Source organism: Struthio camelus, chromosome 2, assembly GCF_040807025.1.
Source record: "Struthio camelus isolate bStrCam1 chromosome 2, bStrCam1.hap1, whole genome shotgun sequence".
Taxonomy (NCBI): Eukaryota; Metazoa; Chordata; class Aves; order Struthioniformes; family Struthionidae; genus Struthio; species Struthio camelus.
The window spans coordinates 92,835,900-92,855,899 of NC_090943.1; positions in this window are offsets into that span (position 1 = coordinate 92,835,900).

A 20,000-nucleotide genomic window follows, 5' to 3' on the forward strand; every position below is an offset into this window, starting at 1 on the left:
AAACGAAATGCAATGCTACCTTCTAAAATCCAGCTGCAGTCATTGCCAACCTTTTGAAAATCTGTAGTATGAAAATTTCACATCATTATTTTAACTAATTAAAAAAGATGCTGATTAAAAATGATCTGTTCTATTCAGTCAGTCCTCTGTTTGAAGGAAAGTATGCTGCATGTAGTTAGGATGTAAGTCACTTCTACAGAACATTTTGCAGAACTGTGTGATGTACTTTGACCCAACATAAAAACTTGAACATACTATTGAAAAGTCAACAGGTTTCAGTCTTCTTATAAAAATACTGCCTTTTCCCTTGCCATGTTTTTTGGAGACACATTTTGTGTGAAGCCCATGTGCTCTGAACTGATATCGTAATCTACTTTTCACAGAGCATAGTGGGAATCTGTAAGTGTCAGACTCACAAGAGCCGACTCTCAGCCTGTATTACCACCAATGCAAGAGCAAGGTCAACTGTTGACATGCTGTAGTGTTCTTCGTTTGCCACTTACCTTTGTCAAGTGCCTCAAGAAGGCCTAAGATTAAGGTCTAAATTTGCAGTAGATTGACTTCCAGAAAAGAATGTTGGTTTCTGGTATTGGGCAAAAACAAAAGATCAGCCTGGATGGTCTAAACTAAACTCACTGCTTGCTCCTGTCTGAACTGACTTCTATCAGTAAGAAGTCGCTCCTTCATGCAGATCAACTTGCACCTTAGGAAATGTCTGTAATAGCGAAAACAAATAACAGTTTCTTTTCAAGACTGTATTATCTGGAAATTTGAATGTAAATGTTATTTTCTATAAGGATGGTAACTCAGGCTGTAGTAGTCAACCATAGAGAAAAAGTGGAAGAGTGCTCTGTTTTGGGGACTGATCGAGAAGCTCCTATCAACCTTAATCAACTTCAGATCATGATCTGGGTGCTCTACTGACTTATTGTTAACTCCTTCTTTCCTATTGGTGAGCTGGAAAGGTAAGAACATACTTACTAAATTCAACATGATACTTGTCCTAATTCATGTCTGATTTCTTATAGCACTAACACAAGAGTTGTTCTTGCTCTTCTGCATTCCCTGGCTGTAAGCAGGCTTAGACTCACATGAAAACATGAGGACCACAGCATTCCCAGTATTTTGCATTTGATACTTGAAATATGGAAATGTTCTGAGGTAGCCTTTTCTGCATATCTATCTCACTTGTACTACCTGGAAAGGTTTGGACAGTCTGGATCAGTGTTTACATCTTCCGGTGATTCTGGAAATAGCTTCTGATAACCAAGAGTTTAAAATATTCCTATGTTTGTTTTCTCTTCACACACTAAACAATGTACATAATAACATACTAAATGTGAATGTCATGGGCAGGGCATCATATTGGATAGATTCGCTGGACTATTTTGCTAGAAAAAGCATTGCTATGTGAAGACTTTGTGTAGGTCATTTTCTTAGTATCAGTAGATAATATGGCACAAAATAGATCCTTTGTGTAATTTCCTCCATGGAATTAATTGCATGTGCTGTGCATCATAAAATATTTTGATAATAAAACTCTGCTAGTAAACTAGTAAAGACAATTGCAACATAACTTTTGATGCTATTAAAATCAGAAAGAAATGATATTTCTAAAATAAGTTTTTGCATTGTAATTTCAAACAGTTTCAGGGCTAACTGGGCTAACTTCTCATGTCACACCACTGACTTCATTGATGTTATCATTTTTTTCAATAGTTTAAGTGAGGGGAAAATCAGTATTTCTAGCATAAGAAGGAGATTTGCAGACAAGGCTTTTAAAAGCAAGCACATTTGCTTTTACATTTTAGAATGACAAATTTTGAGTTGAATTTTAGGAACTATCTCGATAAATGATCTAGAGCCTAAAAGGTTAAAGAGAAGTAAGGATGAAGCAGAATGACTAGTAAGAAAAGTCATATACCAATCAACATTTTAATCTGATGAGCTACCAGTACAACATTTATCACATACACAAAGGGAGGGGAAATTTTCCTTAGCCAAAATATATATGGGACTAAACTAAGACTTTGAACGGGAGGGTAATACTTCTGTCCTGATAGATAAAGAATGAATATTTTTTATTTTACTTCTATGCTACTTTTTATCAAGAGACGTTCAGTAATTTAAAAAATGCTTTCTATTACAAGTGGCATGCTATCACCATCTATTCATTAGCAAATACTTATAAAATTTTCTTCTAATTCTTGCAATTTCCTAGGGTTCTGCAGTGAGTCTTAGTTTAGGCCACAATGCCATAAAATAAGTGTTCTGGATCAGAGTTAACCTCTAGAAGTAACAGTCAACTACAACCCCAGGGGTCTGAGCTTTTGATATCATTTTGCTCTGTACTACAACACTGCACCAACATTGCAGCAGTGGTACAGGCGTCAAAAGCCAATTTCCAAAGGCCAGAACTTCCTCCTTTCCAGGGTGCCTCTCATAACAGATCTATCTCCACACTGTATTCACATGCCCTTTTTGTATTTTCTTCCTATCTCTGTGTTATGCCAATTGCCATCATCTGGCTGTGTATTGTTTCACTCTTTTTATGCCCCTTACATGAGTGGAGAAGCCTCCCTTTCAACACAACCCTCCCACTCAAATACAACAACAGTGGTTTCCTCAGGTTTATAAACTGTAATTTTCCGTAGCTTCCATGACTCCAGTCCCTCCTTTTGCCTATAGTTTATACCTGATTGTAGCCTGATGAAGTCCTTACATTTTTAGTATTGGTTATGTAACATAGAGCATAGCGTACGCTAAATGCTCATTCTAGGTAAGTTTTTACTGTTTTGGAATGAGATCGGTTGACAAGGACATAGATGGTTAGCATTAGAAAATAAATTCTCCGGTGCTGCCTTTGCATCTGTGGATTTTTAAGCTGTAGCTTCACTACCTCCTTCATTTCAGAAGGAGTGACAGGGCCAGATTACCTTTTACAATTAAACTGTTCACAATAAATATAGTCATCAATACGCATAGTACTCAAAAGGAGTCAAGCACCTCAAAGAAAGTCTGTTCTGAGCTGGCCAGTTATTCAGCTAGCTGGGGCAAAACCAAAAACCCCAAAGTTATTGGCTTCTTTCTTGGATGGCAAGTCTGTTTCTGTTCTCAACAAGAGAGATTCATTTATCCCAGGCATTCACCTCTCTCTCTCCCCTACCATTTGTGGCAAGGTGGAAGCAAATGTCTAGCATACACATTCTTTCCCCAGCTGGATTCAGGTATAAAACTTTCTGACAAGGAAGAGCAGTAAAGGGACCAAAGCTAGCTCTGAAGATGAACTTAAGGCCCTTGAAATCTGTAGCATGCCAAGATAGCTTTATAATTTTTTTTGTTTTAATTTAAACTAAAAAAAAACATAGAAGGATGGGCTGCTGAGATCATCTGTCACACCATCTGTGGTTGCCTAGCAGAATTACTCCAGCCTTGAGCTGGAGAAGCTCCCATTTGCAGCTGAACTGCAGTTGGGGGTTTTATTAATACATCTCTCATTTATATAGCACCTTTCATTCTCAAGGATCCCAAAGTACTTGTTAAAGGATAAAGTTGGGGACTGAAGAGTGTTAGAGGAGGAGGAGAAGTGGGAAAATTCCCTCCTTCTTGACCAGTGGCTTCAAAATTTTCCACTAGAGCATTTATTGCTGAATTTGTTATTCTCTTTCATTCCTCATACCCTGGCTCAATGCGACATTTGTGGCTTTGTACAGCCCGTGGGCTGATTTGTCCCTGCAGAGACAATTGCAGAAATACTTGTTTTATTTATGTTGTATGTATGACTGACACAATCGGTAAGCATTAGTTTATAAAGCTTTTTCTATTTTTTTTTAAGAGGACAGACAGTAACAAGAGGAAGAAACAACTGTGATCAGCTGGCATTCAGGAAAATTAAAAAACCAGAGTCATAAAACATGTGGAGTAATCAGTAGTTTTCAGTCAAATGGCATTTAAATGCTGCACTGATGCATAACCTGCCCTACTGTTCTGTGAGGTGGGAGGACAGGTGATAAGTCAGCTGTGCTGTGCCATGTAACTACAGTAGAAGGGCTGAGTTAATGACAGACACAAGAGTTTGGATGAATGTTAACATACTGCTATTTCCATGCTGAGATGAAGTAGCAGGGCTTGGATTTATCATTAAAAGAGACCCAAGAGGCTCTCACTGAGCCAGCTGCTAGGGCCCTAAAACATATGTCGCACCCTTCAGCTGTTCATCAGTACAAAAGGCTTCCATCTCAAAGCACTTGACCTTGTTAGCCTCAATGGTGTCAGTGATATTTTCAACTGGGAGACAACAGATCAAGTATGAAGAAGAGAATTTCTTAAGTGAAGCGTGTACAGCTGGGGTAAAACTACCGCAGACACTTAACTTTTGTATACTGTCTGTTATTTCTGATGTTCCTGATATGCAAAGTGAGTAGACTGTCACTGTTTTACAAAAAGTAACAGATGATGGAAAACGAAACAGCAAGAAAATAAAAATGCTAGTGTCAAATAAATTGACTTGCCAAATTCCAAAATTTCCAAGCCTTCTTTTTCCCCCTCATCTGTCCTTATATTCTTACTGACTTCAAGAGAATTACTCTTACCTGAGTAAGAACTGAATAGGTAGTTCTGACACCAGAGAGAATAATTATAAGAATTCCAGCATCAGTATCACCCGCACATTTGCAGGTAATATTAATACGGTGGAGACAGTGAGAATGCTTTAGCAGATGTGACACTAATACATAGCAGTCAGGAATGATACTGCATCCTCTCAGCTGCACATGAGTTAATTCTTGTAGTCCCTTCACCCTCTGCTGTTCCCAAATGCACATTAAAATAATGCTATTCAAAGTTTTGCTCAATAGGAACCATTGTCCCTCAGATTTGTCCTTTTGGCGGTTGAGGGAAGGCATTTCCCCATTAGAATTTTATGAAGGTAGTATTGATGTATAGAGTGTGTGTGTAAACATATATATGTATATTTTCTCCCTTAGTAAATAGAAATATTGTATTTGTTTTCTAGCCTCATTCCCTACACGTATGAAGACTTGGATAACACAAATCTTTAAAAATATCCAGAATGAAACACTCCAGATTTTACGCATCTGCCCTGAAAAGAGGGAGGCAGACAAGGGATAGAGAGTATGAGAGGAAAAAAGCTCATGACAGATGTTAGTTATGTTGCCTAACACTGTGCCAGAAGGGACTCAGACACTGTGATGCTGAGCACAAGCTAAAACCTGCACTGAATATCATATAACTGAGCTGGACCTTCAAAATTATGAGCTTTTATTGTAAATCATGAGATTTTAAAAATAACTATTTAGGGGTTTGTTTTTGCTTGCCTTCTAATGTTGTGGTCTTTAGGGATCTCATTCTTAAACATTGAAGCTGTGTAAGATTAGGTGTTTTTTCACCACATCTAGAAGGGCAGCTATGTGTAACTGGGTGCTGCTCCCCCTTAAGGACTGTGGGGCACATACAGCTGACCAGTTCTGCTTTGAGTTAGGGCCAGGTTAATGAGGAACATTTGTCTGGGCTGCCAGCCAGCAGTGTGTATCAGATCCAGCTGGGAGAGTGTCAGCTCAGCTCTGCTGAGCACTGGACTCCTATGAAGACTGTGGAAGTGGGTTTGAGCAGTGAATTTGGAGAGTGGGCTCTCCCCTCCCCAGTTCCTGGAGCGATAGCACAGAGCTGCCCTGGTAAGGAGGCTTGATCAGAAAATTTCTAAGTAAAAAAGAAGAGAGCTGCAATCATGTTGCATTAATTTGCTATAGGTTATGTGGCGGAACTGATGAACTGCCCTTAAGAAAGGACCTGAACAGTTTCCAGGTTGGATTTTCAATTCTTCTCTAGTTTAGAAATAAGGATGGCTTACAATGAGATTCATGTAAAACTGTGATGGCTGTGAGAGGTGGTCTCATTGGACAAAAGCAGGAAGACAATAGTGTTACAGCTAGTCCTGAGGTCCACTCGCTACTGCTGCACGGGTAGTGCTGATGCTTCAAGGCATCTTCAATGCAGTGTTTCTGCCGCTGATTTTTCTGTCGGGCAGCCTTGTGCATGCTAGCTAAAAGCCTGTACTGAAGGAGCTAGCTGAGGCTCAAGGTGAAGCTCTGGAGGCTCTAAGCAGGGACTCTCAAATGAAGCACCTCCTGTGTGTTTTGCTGCTGCCTGCTCTGGCAGGTATGCTGTAAACGCATGTGGGCTGGATGCAGGCCAGGGCCAGATGGAGGAGCACACCCACAAAACATAGCAGGGAAGGAATGGTTGTGTTCACTTGCCAAGCTGTCTGGGCTGAGGGAAGGCTTGGATTAAGCCTCTAACTTTTCTTGGTTCTTGTATTTTGCATCTTTTGCATATATCTCCCTTCTTGTGAACAAAAAGGGAAAGCTATGAATTACTTGGGCCTGCCCAGCTATGTGTGTGTCTAACTGCAGAAAAATGGTTCGTCTGATTAGGAATAAAATAATGTGATAGGCACAGATCACTGCTTCTAACCACGCCTTGTAGATTAGGTATGTAATCCCTGGGTTACTGAAAACGTCCTTGAATTACTTGAGCAGAGCAGGAGTTCAACATCTTTGAGGATAGGGCTGGAGTTATCTGTGAAGTAATATTGCACTTTTCATTGTTTCTTAATGCAAAATTGGGTTATAATGATACATGAAAAGAAAGTGAACATTACTTGATAGCTAATGCAGGAAGAAAATACAACACTTTTTGGTGAGATAATTTAACATATCTTCTATTTTTTTGCATACAGAACTGATTTAATGATGTCTGAAGTCTGACAAGTAAATCTCCTTAATGATTCTCACCACAATGAACATTGAAAATAGCTCTTTTCATGCAATACAATATGTATTAGATGACAGCTGGTCTCCGATAATATGCAAGAGATCAATTCTGCAAACTGCAGAGCACTTGCAGTTCTCATTGACTTTAATAAGACTTCAGAGTACTCAGCACTTCAGCGGAAGTTTCCAGTACTATCCAGGATTAAGGTTACCAAGGAATTTGTTTCTTGAACTGTAATTTAGTTATTGTTATGTTAACGTCTCCATCTTTTGATGCAAAATAGGTGCAGAAGGGGGAAAAGTACCGGTGAAAGAAGATCACTGTGCCAGTGATTAAAACACTTTATGGCATCATTTTAAGTACTGTACAAGAAAAAATGTGTTGTATCAATAAGTTAAAATAGCATATCAGATATACATGTTGCAGCAGTAGAATTTTTATATTTAATATAAGGGAGTTTCTCTAATTTTTTTTTTAGTATGAGCAAATTCAGGGCAGTAAACTCAATTAGAGTTATTGCATCTACTTCTCTGACAGATTGGTTGTGAAATGAAAACATTTATAGTCACAAATATAAGTAGCTGTAGAAATCTTGACATACGGTAGGTACGTGAAAGATATCTCAGACCTCAGATCCAGTATAATTTTATTTACTGCAAAACAAATTTTTAAGCTAGAGAGAGGGAAGGAGACAGGGGAACTAGAGATAGAGTTTGAATGGCTACACATGTAAAAAAATTTGCCTTGAAACACAGCTGAAGAAGTAAGAGATATTATTTATACAGTTGCGCTGCTTAGGAAAAGAAAACGAGAGCTCAGGAATCATGAGGCTTCTTCCAGCCCTTTTGCTGCCAAAGATCCTGGGTCATCCAAATGCCAGGGCGCACCTTCGGGTCTGCCCCAGTTCAGTCTTCTGTGGGACGCAGTTAAAACTGTTCTATGTGTTCAAGCTGCTTTGCTAGCAGCTTTCCATAATTCCACATCCGAGTAAAACTATACTTGCTGCCTAAACTTGTCAACAGAATTTGCAAGCTTCCCTGCTGCTGCCTTTCCGAAACTATTGACCTGATAGTTAACTAAAAGGAGTAGAGACAGAAAGGATTAGGATCGGGATGGGAAGAACAAAACGTTGGGAACAAATAGGAGAGAATTAACATTGGTGGTGTTGTTAAGTATTGCTTAGAGAAGCTGCATCAGCTGGGAAGCCGCAGTGCTGCAGGCCTAGTGTAAGAGGTCCTCTGTCGCCAGCCTTCGCAGGGGATGTGGGCTGCTTCTTTCTGGGAGTCTTTCATTCCTCGGTGCCTTTGCCTGATTCATCGTTTCCCCTCCTGCAGTCCAAGGGGTTTAAATGTTTCCGGCCTGGTCTGGAGAAGCAGCCAGAGAGGTGGCTCCGGAGCAGAGAATCTCCTCCGCCGTGGGCCTACGTATCATCGCCAAATATAGATATATACCCGTATATATCCTTTGGAAAGTTCCCGGTCGGCAACGGAGATGTGCATCCGCACCAAATATAAATATACCCGCCCATGCTTCCTTGAAATTATCCGCGACTGAGATCCGGGTGAGCCAGCCGGGAGGTGGCACCGCCATGCCTGCTGCGAGGAGGGACGGCGCGTCCCCGCGCGGCTCGGGGGCGCCCGGGGGGCCGCGGGGCCCGCTCGGCCGGGGCGGCCCCCGCTCGGCCCAGTCCTGCGGGCCTGAAAAGCAGGCGAGCGCTTGTAACGAGTCTTGCTTTGGATAAACACCCTCTAAAGACAGGGCCGCCGCTGTTAACCGCCGGGCTCGGTGGTCCGGCCAGCGTTTCTGCCCTGCCGTGGGGGGCCGGAGGTCGAGGTGCCGCGCCACCGCCGTGCCGGGGTCGGGGGAAGGACCTGCACCTGGAGTACCACACAGCTAGTACAGGCACAGCGTTAACGTGTGCTGCTACTTCAGAAGCAGAAACCCGAAGCTTGCGCTCTTCTCCTCGCTAGAAACGTGCCCGCAATCTGCAGACGGATTGAGATAGTACTTGACAACACCTGGCAGTAACGGGTGCTGTGGACTCATTGCGCCTTGTTCACAATGCCTCTTCACATGCCTCTGCCTCCCCTTTCTCCTTTGCATGAATCTCCAGGACGTTTCTTGTAGACGAATAAGATGAACCAAATCCATTGCCTGCCTGCTTATTTCTTCCATCTGCCTGAAAACATGAGCACGTTGGAGTTGCGTTCTTTTTGAGCCAATTTTTCATCTGACTATTTTATCTATTGCACCTTTGTTATCTCTCACTGGTGTCTAGCACTGGCTAATTAACATCTGCATAGTCTGATTTTTTTTTTTCCCCCCTTACTTTGCACCTTTGGTCTCTTAGCTCTGTCTTCCCACCGCAAAATATTGTTGATTCACGGTACTGTTCCTTTCGTCATCTGTGCTCGCTCGGATGCCTTTTGGCCTTCAGTGGCGCTGCAGGACAAATGCGGTTTCTTCCCAGCTGCTTATGGCCTAGCAGGGCTATACTTGCAGCTGTGCACAATCCAGGAACAGCGGCCATCAGCCATGCCCCCGTTTCTGTGCTTGTATCAAGGGAGGAGTTTAGCTGGCGTGTTTTGCCAACCTTGGCCCACCTGTGTGTTAACGCAGTGTTGCCACGTCTTTATGACTGCAAGGTTAACACAGTGCTAGCAGGTTCTGCTGAACAGAGCGGTTTGTATTTATAAATGCATGCCAACGCACGTATCTTTTTCCTTTGTCCTGTATGATGTGGTGCAGAAGAACACAGTGACTAATTCCTTATTTTTCTTCAAACAACTTTTTGCCAGACATATGGTTTGCAAACAAAATAAAACCTTAGAGTTAAAACTTTGCTTCATTCTGACTTCCTGGTTCTTGTGTGCTATCCCTTTCTCCCCCCCCCCCCATTTTTGTCTTGGCTCCTACATGCTGACACAGCACCAGTTTTCTCGTCTAATTTTATAAACTGTTCAGCCGTGCCGTTATTCAGTGTTTTCTTTTAATTACGTATTCTTGTTAACCTCTTTATCCTTTCAAAGTTGCAGATTGTGATTGACATGTGGTATTAATTAAGGCATATAATTTATGACATTGGAGCTTGAAATTAATAAGTGACAATACAATTACATGGTTTGCCTAATTGTCCTTCAGTAATATAAAGATTGACACTTACTGCAGCATTCAAAGTTAAAAGCTCTCAAACAGATAATACAGCTGAATGTAATCACCAGTGAATCTAAAGTAAACACCCATTGTAAGCGACAGGCTGTTGGCAAAATACTTCTGCTGTGGCCTTGTTTTATTAAATGAAAGAAACTATATGTACAGGTCAATCTCAGAATTAAATTGAAGTGTAGTTTTTCTATGACTTATAATTACAAATAACTTTTTTTTCCTGCTGTTTTCATTGATCTTTTTCTTGCAAATCCTTACTCTCACTGGCAAAGTGCCAGTATTCCAAATAATAACATTTGCTCTTGTTGATCCTCTCCAAATCGCTGTGATTTTCTTTACATCTCTGTATAGTCATCTGAAGTTTGGCAACTTTGTGTCTTACAGAAACACTAAATTTCTCTTTGCTAATAGCATAGATTATGGCCCCATAATCGCTTCAGAATGTAAAGAGTATTTCTTGCGTAGATTTTTAAATTTTTTTAGCAGGATTGGGACTTTGAAACTTATTTTCACACAGCATCCTCGTTTTAAGCTGCAACCTTTCTTTTGAGTTCAAAACCCTTCTGTTTGATCCCTTGACTCTGTACTAATGCCCACGAAATTTTAACTAACTTTGTCCGAACAAAAAAGTGAACACGTTTCACATAGACAAGACATTCACATTACCATATCTGAAATGTCAGTAGCTTTATTTAAAGAAAACTGCTAGCTTTGTGTTGTGTCAAAGAAATTCAGCGGAGAACTGAAGTAAGTACTTCCATTTTAGACTTTTAGAAGCTAATTCATAGAAATAAGAACTTTAAGAGTATAAAGATATGTTGTCCACTTGGGTCGGAACATTCTAACAGAACTTTTTCATGATAAACAGAACACTATTGATGGAATTTTAATGTACTTCCAAATATCAGGAAAAGTAGTGAGAAGGATGAAAAAAATCAAAATGACTTCTCAGAATTTTTTATTTAGGTGAACTATTAATATTTGTTATATATTATCTAATAATATATTAATAATATATTATTATTTAGTGCATTTGGAGCAACTTGTTGGTTTAAATTTAAGAACATGCAAAACCATCTTAATGAATCTGTCTTTGAAAGTCCAGAAAAAAAGTGTAGACTGAAGATCTTACTCTGTATATCTTCCTCTCTGGCCATAATCTTCCACTATAGTGTGATGTAAACCCATGTTATAAATAAATCTTATGTATGAATCTGTACAAACCCTAGGGCAGGGAGCTACCCTAGGTGAGGTTGCTACTGAGTGCAAGAACATGCTAGCAATTGGTGGCAATGGGACGAGCTGTGCTGCGCACTCTTAGCTGTCACTGGTTATTAAGAGGGGACGAAGCTGTAGGTGATTCCAGGGTCTTGCCGTTGCCTGGCTGTTGCATTGAGATCGTGGGTTTGGCACCCCTCAGTCTCCTGCTGCCGCAGCTCTGGTGTCCCGCTAGAAGGGCTACGCCACCATATCCCATTGCTAGGGAAAGAATGGCCTTACTAAACAAAAGACTGGGCCAGTGTTGCCCCTGGTCCTCAAAAATGATAAATGATGTCATGCCCCAGAAACAACGACGCTTTGAAATAAGTTGGAAGCGTGGGAAGGCTTGTGGTCATCCAATTTTAGATCTTTAGAATATACTTTTCAGATCTATTCCTTGCAGGCAAGCAAAGGAAAAATAATTCTTTAACAAAAGCCAAAAGCATTACTCAGTTGCATACCCATGACTTTGATTTCTAAGGAAAATAGTGAGGATTACGTTTAATTTGAAAGCTAGTAACATCTATGAGATACCACAAGAATATGAAATAGAACAATTCTGCCTCTGATATGGCATTCCTCTATTTTATTTTCTATTTTATTTTAGAATCAATTTTAAGAACTTGATTTTCGGAAGTACTTTTCATCTTTTTATAAATTAGTAATTTGAAATAGCGCTCAGTGAGAGGCCTGGCGAATGGCATGATTTGAAAACTCAGAGTCTAAATTACCAGGTGAAAACAGTATGGAGGTAGCAGGGTGTATTGTTAAACTTATTCAAATCTCTCTTCCTGATAATAGTTCAGTGCATCTCATGTACAGTACATCTGCATGCCTGTGCCTGGGGACTTCTTCCAGGATTCTGGTGTGTGGGGCTTCACATCACACTGTGTGAGCTGACTTCTTTGTTTTGGAAACTGCAAATATTATTTTCGTAGTTTTAAAAATTAAATCATATATGCTTTTATGAGTAGGGCTTTATTTTATGTTTTTTTCAACATCTTTTCAACCATTCCATTTTTATTCTCAAAGCCCTGCAGAGACAGTCAGATAAAGAACCAAAAATAACATGGCAGGGGACTGTAAAAGAAGTCATTGCGGAAGACCCATTTAAAAAAAGTAGAAATCTTAGAAATAAAAAGAAACATGGCTTAAAACAAATCTGCTGATGTTTTTGCCCTTCTGTTCTTGGGGAGGAGGGAGTGTCGGAAAAGTGAGCCAAGTTTCGGCTTTAAAAGAATTTTTTAAAAATTCAACATGACCTTATCTTTATTCATTGCGTTATTCGACTCGGAATTGAAAGCCCAGCAGAACGTAATTGGAGTGTTCAGAATTCTGACTGGATACAGTGAACAGTTGAGCTAGCTGTGAATAACACTGCACATCTCAATAAATAATTCTTGATTTCATTGTCATTTCATTGCAGTGGTTAAGGAAGGGTGACTTGGTTAAAACAAATGCGGATCGATCTGTCAAGCAACATGCTTCAACCTTGGGTGCCTGTGCATTATGATCAATAATGTTTGCAGTCTTTCTCTGTGTCCTCAAAGAGAATGTGCCTCCAGTTGAAGTGAAAGCAATTGTTTTTTGTATGTAGCATTTTATAACTGTGGAAGCCCATTTCTGAAAAGTTTTTTGCTCCATGTTGTTGCAGAAATAAAAATCATCAAACATGCAAGATGTGAATGGTCATGTGCATAGACCCCTTTTTTATAATAGAAAGAGCAGAGATCGATAAAGCCCAGAAGAAGAAGGTAACAGCTGTAAGCAGCCTTGTACTGGGGCTGTAATCCTGATGAATAATGTTCCTGTCATAACAGCAGGGATAATTTAATGCTGACACTTAGCAGCATGATAAATAGCTTGTCAGGCATAGGCAGTGACAGAGTCAAGTGAAACTGCCCATGACAAGTTCTGAAATATTAATCTTCTACTAGACTGTGACTGTGTTGAAGGGGCAGCAGCATTCAGAAGACTGGAAGGGGAGACACTTTGTAATATAAACAAATGTACTTTAGGACAAAATGCTTTCATTGCGTAGAGATCATTTCATTTACAAGTGCTGCTATTTATGCTCCTATGCAACACTCAGAACATTTATGCTCTGCAACAGTAGGTTGTAATTTTCCTGTATACTTTCTCTGGCTTATTTCCCTTCTTAGCAGTAAGAAGCTTTTGGGGTTTAGAGGCTTTTGGAAGGGGCGGGGGGAAAGTTAAATGAAAATCTCTTCTCCTCTACAGCGCCATTCACCCCTCTTCCAAAGTTTTTCCCAGTTCGTCTAGGATCTGTATTGTGAATGTCGTATAAACAACATGGTAGGGTTCCCTGTGTCAAACACCAATTTATTTATGAGCTGCTTCTCCACTTGAGGTGATCTAGGGTGATGGTGGATGTAAGAGGCACTTGTTATTCAAACCAGACCACTGTTTAGGTGTAATTTGCTTAATAAATTACTATGCTATTTTGTTCCTCAGGGAGATGAAATGCTTCATATGCTACTCAGAATTATATATCTGAGAGTCTTGCATCCCTTTTGGATACTATTTTGATCAACAAGACTCCCTGTGAATGCAAGTGCTGTGCCTTGATTCCAGATCAGGGCTGAAATTAGTAAAATCTGAACAGATTATGATGGACATGCACTTAATGAAGGTAATGGCAGGATACTCCAAGCCAAGTAGTAAGCTTTGAGATCTGATGCATCACCTTAGAGAAGGTGGGTGTGATATAATGGTGGCACCTTTTCAATACTAGAAATGATCCAGTGGTAGCAGTGATGCAAAATCTCTCCTTAAGTTTCTCAGCATAAGCTATGCCTATGATTACAATATAAATGTGATTAATTCCAGTAGAATAGTGTAAGGCTTTATTGTTCCAAAGGTGTATTAAGTATCACGTGTAAGTTAATACAACACATCTCTCTTGAGGAGAATATATTTTGCAACTTACTCGGTCGTACAGGCCCTGACAAAGTGGAACTCAGATCTTTCAGAGCTAGAAGAATAAAAATAGTAACTGTAAATTGAGCTTTCAAAGAAACGTAGGCTCAAGTATTTATTTATTCACTGAGATGGTTCATATGGAATCAGATTGTAGTATGTTTGGCTCTAAAACATGCACAGTAGCTACGAGTCTTTGTATCTACCCTAACAACTTCCTGCCATACCAGTGTTGAAGCAAAGTGTCCAAACAAGGTCTGAAATACTGTGGCATGGCTGAATGAAACTGCTGAATACATCAGCATTCTTTTACCAATGTATGTATCAGTCAAAGTGTCATGTGGTGCTGTGCTGAAACGCTAAACAAAGGAAAATAGTACAGTTAAGTGAAAGACCATTGGTAAAGGCAAGCTGAAGTCTGCCCAGAGTTAGAATTACAGCTCATAGTATAAGACCATTTTCTTCAAGTTCAAGAAAGCATGCCGAATACAGATTCCAATGAAGCAGACTCCAGAAGGAAATCAAATGAAACAGGATTCTACCCCAGAACAAAAAGGCCCAAAGTATTCTTCTAGTGTTTTTGAGAGCAGAAGATTATATTCTGATTCTAAAATCAGCTCAGGGTGCACAGTGATTTCCATGAGTGATTTACAATTACTTTTAATGCAGAAATCACTAAACATTTTGGTTTAGCTCTAAATTTTCTGTTTCACCATTTTGAATGGTGAAGAGACCCACAGAAGGTTAGTAGAAGACCCCAATTCTGTGAACTCTTAAGTGCAAACTAAATCTTACTACCAGGAATTATCTTCTGAAGTGAATCAATCAGTTGTTTCTACAGCAGAGTGGTACACACAAAGGACTGGCCACATCTGAAATCTGACAGGTTGGGAATACAGAACTGTTTGACCCATTTTCCATAGGAAGTGATTTTTAACTTTCAGCATTTGAGGAATACAATCCTCTTGGTACCTGTATATTTTCAACATGATGCATGTTAAGTATGTATAATATCGTAATCATTTTATGCTTTAGAGTATGACTTAGTCTGTTGATGTTGATAGGTACTATAACTTACCTAGGTGAAATTTATTCCTAAATTTTCACAGCAGGATTCTTGGGCTTTTCTTCTTTGCAATTGCTGTCGTCTCCAGTGGTGAAAAGATGGACTGTTTATGGATCTGCTTCAGAAGTAACAGAAAGTTATTCACGCCCAACAGATAATGTGATAAACACAGGTTCATGTGACTTTCTTCTTATTCTTGTTATTTAAAGGCAATGTTTTCTTAAACATACCATATGCATTGACTGAATGTTTATGGTCACCTTTGTATAGAAAAAAATCTAAAACTTACTATGCTGAGTTTCTTGACTTCCACTTATTCTCCATATGTAGGTTTTTTGTGTTAGTTGCTAGAGAATTTAATGAATACTTTAAAGTTGCAAATCATAAAGGATGTTCAGCAAACAAACTTTGAGCTGAAAAAGCAAAAATTTACGGATAGATTCAGAAAACTTAAGATTACTTTTGGCTAGGGTTAGATTACAGTAATCGGGTGACTTGGTATGGAGTCTTTAATTTCACGTGTTAGCCAGTCTTAGTGTAGTACTCATGAGCTGCAGAAGACAAAGTATTTGCAGAAAATATTCCACTAAGCTTGAAGTTAATGAAATTGAGAAATTACAATATTTTTTATGTAGTTTCTTTGTACATTTGAATTATTTCATTGGTGGCAATAGTGATTTTGCATAATCACAGAAACTTGTTATCTCAGACTCAGCCAGTCACTAAAATCCCTCTTCTCTCCTTCTCCAAGCGGTATCAGGCTACAAATCTGTGGAAAAAAAATGAATGAGACTTTGTAATCTTTTCTATGTCTATGCCGGGGAGAACACTTCCTGTTCCTGTTGTGTAGGTAAGCCTGACTAAGGTAAAAAGAATTGTTTTGTCAAAACCTTTGAAGTGCCTTTGTTCTGTATTGAAAGAAGGGATGGAAAGCCAGTGGCCACAGATATTTGTCTAGGACTTGAGGCATTGAAATTTGAATTTCTTTTTTTCTAATTATTCGGAGTATAGCAAATAGTTATCTCTTCCATTTTGACCAATAATTCTATTCTTAACACAAGACATCTGCGAGATGCAAATCTTTCAAAACAAGCATGTTTCTGAGAAGCGGTATGGCTTTGTGGAGAAGAGTTCCTATCTAGCTCAGCTAAACAGGAAATAAGTAGTTATATGCTATGCATATCTTAAAAAGCAAATTGTCTGATCCTTCTTGCCTACTGAACTTTTCATATTATGAATTTAAAAATTGGTATATTGAAACTTACTGGAACTAAAGGGAAGAAAAATTGAGATAATGAAATTATACTTTTAACGATGCATGACAAATTTATAACATAGACATATAACAAACATATAACGTTTACGACCTGACGTTTCAAAAGCTACATAATGTAAACTCTCTTCAAATCTAGAAAATGTACCAATACTTGGATCTGTGTTAGGTGGTTATACTACTTCAGCAGAAGTCTGTATAGTTTAATGTAGAGGCACATGGGATAGAAATTATGCATTAAAAAACCTGTTTGGAACGTTACATTTGAACAATGTATCTCTCTTGAAGATTTCTTGGAGACTTCTTAGATTCACAAAGGAACAGGAATTTTTCAGGTACTAACTATTACTGGAAATCTGCAAAATACCTACCTAATCGAATTGTCCTAATCCTGTCTAATTAGGATATATTCCAACATCCTGGGGTGTCCTAAAGGCATTTTTGCTATTATTTCAGGACTATATTTTGTTTTATCAAATGCTGGTTCACCTACTGATTGTATGATGGTACTACTGAGACTAAGCTCGTTACTCATGCTGGCTAACATAGAGATTTTGCATGCTCGTTTGACATTGTTGTGTGCCCAAGCTGCCAACACTGTTACAAACATCACTTTCCTCTTGAATTGTCTCTCGGTTGCTCCACCACTGCTGTAAATGCGCTCCTGATTTGTTGCAGATTCAGAGAGAGTCAAAAAATCATCGGAAGTAGGGCTGGAGTCATCTCAAGATGTTCATCCCTATGCTCAAAAGTAGAATTAAAGGTCATCTAATCGGTTCTTAATGACTTCTGAGGATGGAGACTCCACTGCAGCCTCACATAATCTGTACCAATGGTTCACAGTTACTGTAACATGTTTTGCTTAGTTTCCTCTTCTTAAAGATGAGGAAGAAATGTTTTTTTCTCTAAGGAAAGAGGCAAATGTAATTGCTTATCATAATTAGATCTGAGTACATTGAAAGTTAGTAAGTATACCTGCAGTTATGGGGAGAGTTTGCAGAAGAAAGTCTATGAGCTAGGGCTTGCAGCAGTCAATATCGTTTTTTGTTTTGAAACTTTCTCGTACATTATCTTATTGAATTAGTCATAAAGGAGATTCAATTGTTAAATACACAAATTAAGTATTAGGACATAAAGACTTTTTGATTTAGTAATAGTGTTCTATTCCATCTGAGATAGGTACTTAAACTCAGAAGCTGTCAAACATACCCTGCTTATGTGTGTAATGACTCCATAGTTTGTCTGATAGTTGTCACAGGGAGACTAGGGAAAGTGGCAAAAGAGAGTTTTTGAATGAAAAATAATGATGATTTGATACCCACTCTGTCTAGTATTGATTCTTTTGGAAAGTTATCAAAAATACATTCCTACTGCAATACTACAAATAAATTATAAGTCATTTAGCTTACCGCAAATTAAAAAAAAAAGCTTTGAATTACAAGGACGACATGAAGAATAGAACTAATACAGAATAATTGCTATTATATTTTAGAACGGAATACTGTGAAAATTCTTTTCCGTAAATGCTGGGATAAGTGTGTCCTCTGGTCCCTTGGATCACCCCAGCTGAATATAATGTTTGCTTCTTGCCATCAGTCAAAACTTCACATTCATTGACTAATTTAAAATAGGTCCATTTTGCCCACATTATGGTATTTTCCAATGAATAAAAGCCAGCAGTGTATCCCTTTTAGCATTACTTTATGGCTTTTCTAATGATAGTGGTAGTTTTCCTTAGCGGAGCTCATTTATCTTTGTGTACTGTGGTACGTTATGGGGAATAGATGTGTAATACTCTGGAACTATACAGCTGTCAACTTCCTGGGCTTTTCTTTGTAAACAACTTGATTAAATGAAATGTCATTAGGAATACTTTTGCTAGGCTTTTGCTTTCTTGTGAGAGCTGGTATGTATGCTGGCAATTTCTCCTCTAGACCTTCCCCTCTAAATAATAGCTTTGGAAAAATATGTACTGTGGCATTTTGTGTAACGGGAAATAAATAATAAAATTGAGAAGAGATATTTAATGAGGGTGATCCACACCTGTTACCTGTCTGCATCGCCTCAGCCTTGTATTAAAATGTTAATTGAGCACAGCTGCAGGGTGGTCCCAATCCTCTTGGTGTAGAGTTCTAGACTCTAATGTCACTTAGCACCGTTTGGTTAGGAGACAGAACTGTCACTCCCCACCCACGCTCCCCTGTTCTCTTTCCTTAAGTACTGAGGGAGTGGCAGGACGTTTATCATGATGCTAATCATGCAATTCTTAGTCCAGTTTTATTTATATTAGTCTGTGTGCACGGTTTGTCGTTATGTGAGTGTGATAAAATCACGAAGACAAATTGCAGATTTTCACGTTTAGAAAAGGAGCATAAATATACTATGGTTAAGTAGGAATTCAGGTAACATAAAGGCAATTTGACACCTGAGCTGCTTCCTCCCATATACACTCTCACCTCCCATTGCTGCTTTCTGGTGCCTCTCGGGGGGGGGGGGGGGGTACCTGTCAGTTTTCTCCCTGTTGGTTTCTTACCCTCCCTTTTTTCCCCACCTCGCTTTTGCTGGAAGACTTTTGGAAAAGAAGGGGAAGACCTCCACCCCGCCAAGCACTGTCCTTTCAGATGGCCAGATCCTTGCTTGCTGCTCAGGGCCTTCACTTCACTTTCACTACCAAGGTCTACTCCTTCTCTGAGAAGTCTCTCGCTTTCCTTGCCACTTAGTCCCCTCCATCCACTTGCATTAAGCGCTGAACAATTTGCTGGCTCAGCAGCTACCCCTGGGGAGGTAGTCACACAGCAACAGGCTATTGAATGTTTATGTTGAAGGAGCAGTCCTTTTTTAAAGCATCGTGGAAAACAAAAGGTAATTAGGGATGCTAAGACATAGCACATGAAGTAAGTATCTAAAATTTAACTTCATTTAGTTTTTGAGCAGGTGATATCTAGAATACACTAGCTTTTGCTATTAAAACATAAAACTAAATAACATTTGTGATAGATCAGCTTATAAAAGAGTAGCTCTGTATGTGAGTTTTTTTTTTTCTCTTGTCTAAATAAAATTGCAGCTGGTGTGGACATCATCTCAGTATAGTCTTCAAGGAATGCTGGGAACAGACATAGACGGTCTTTATAAGATAATAAATTTTCAGTTGGTTCACGTTGAAATGATTTGACAAGGACAGCATGTTTGTCCCTGGTTAGAAAGATTGGAACCTGTGTATAGAAACCTAAATTGATTTGATTCCCAACTCCCTTATCTTAAAATGTTTAGAAATAGGAAAGTTTTTATGATTTATTACTTGAAAGCCATAAAATCTCTTGCTGACAAAATGCAGTTGCAGTGCATACCTGTTAACCCCATGTCCTGTCAACCTGCAAGTACACTCATTATGGAATTTTACATGTAAGAAGTTTATTTTAGCCATGTCCTAAGCTAGTGATTATTGTCAAGTGCAGTGTATCCTTTGGTATTCTAAGTAAGAGGAATAAAATTAAACCAAAGACT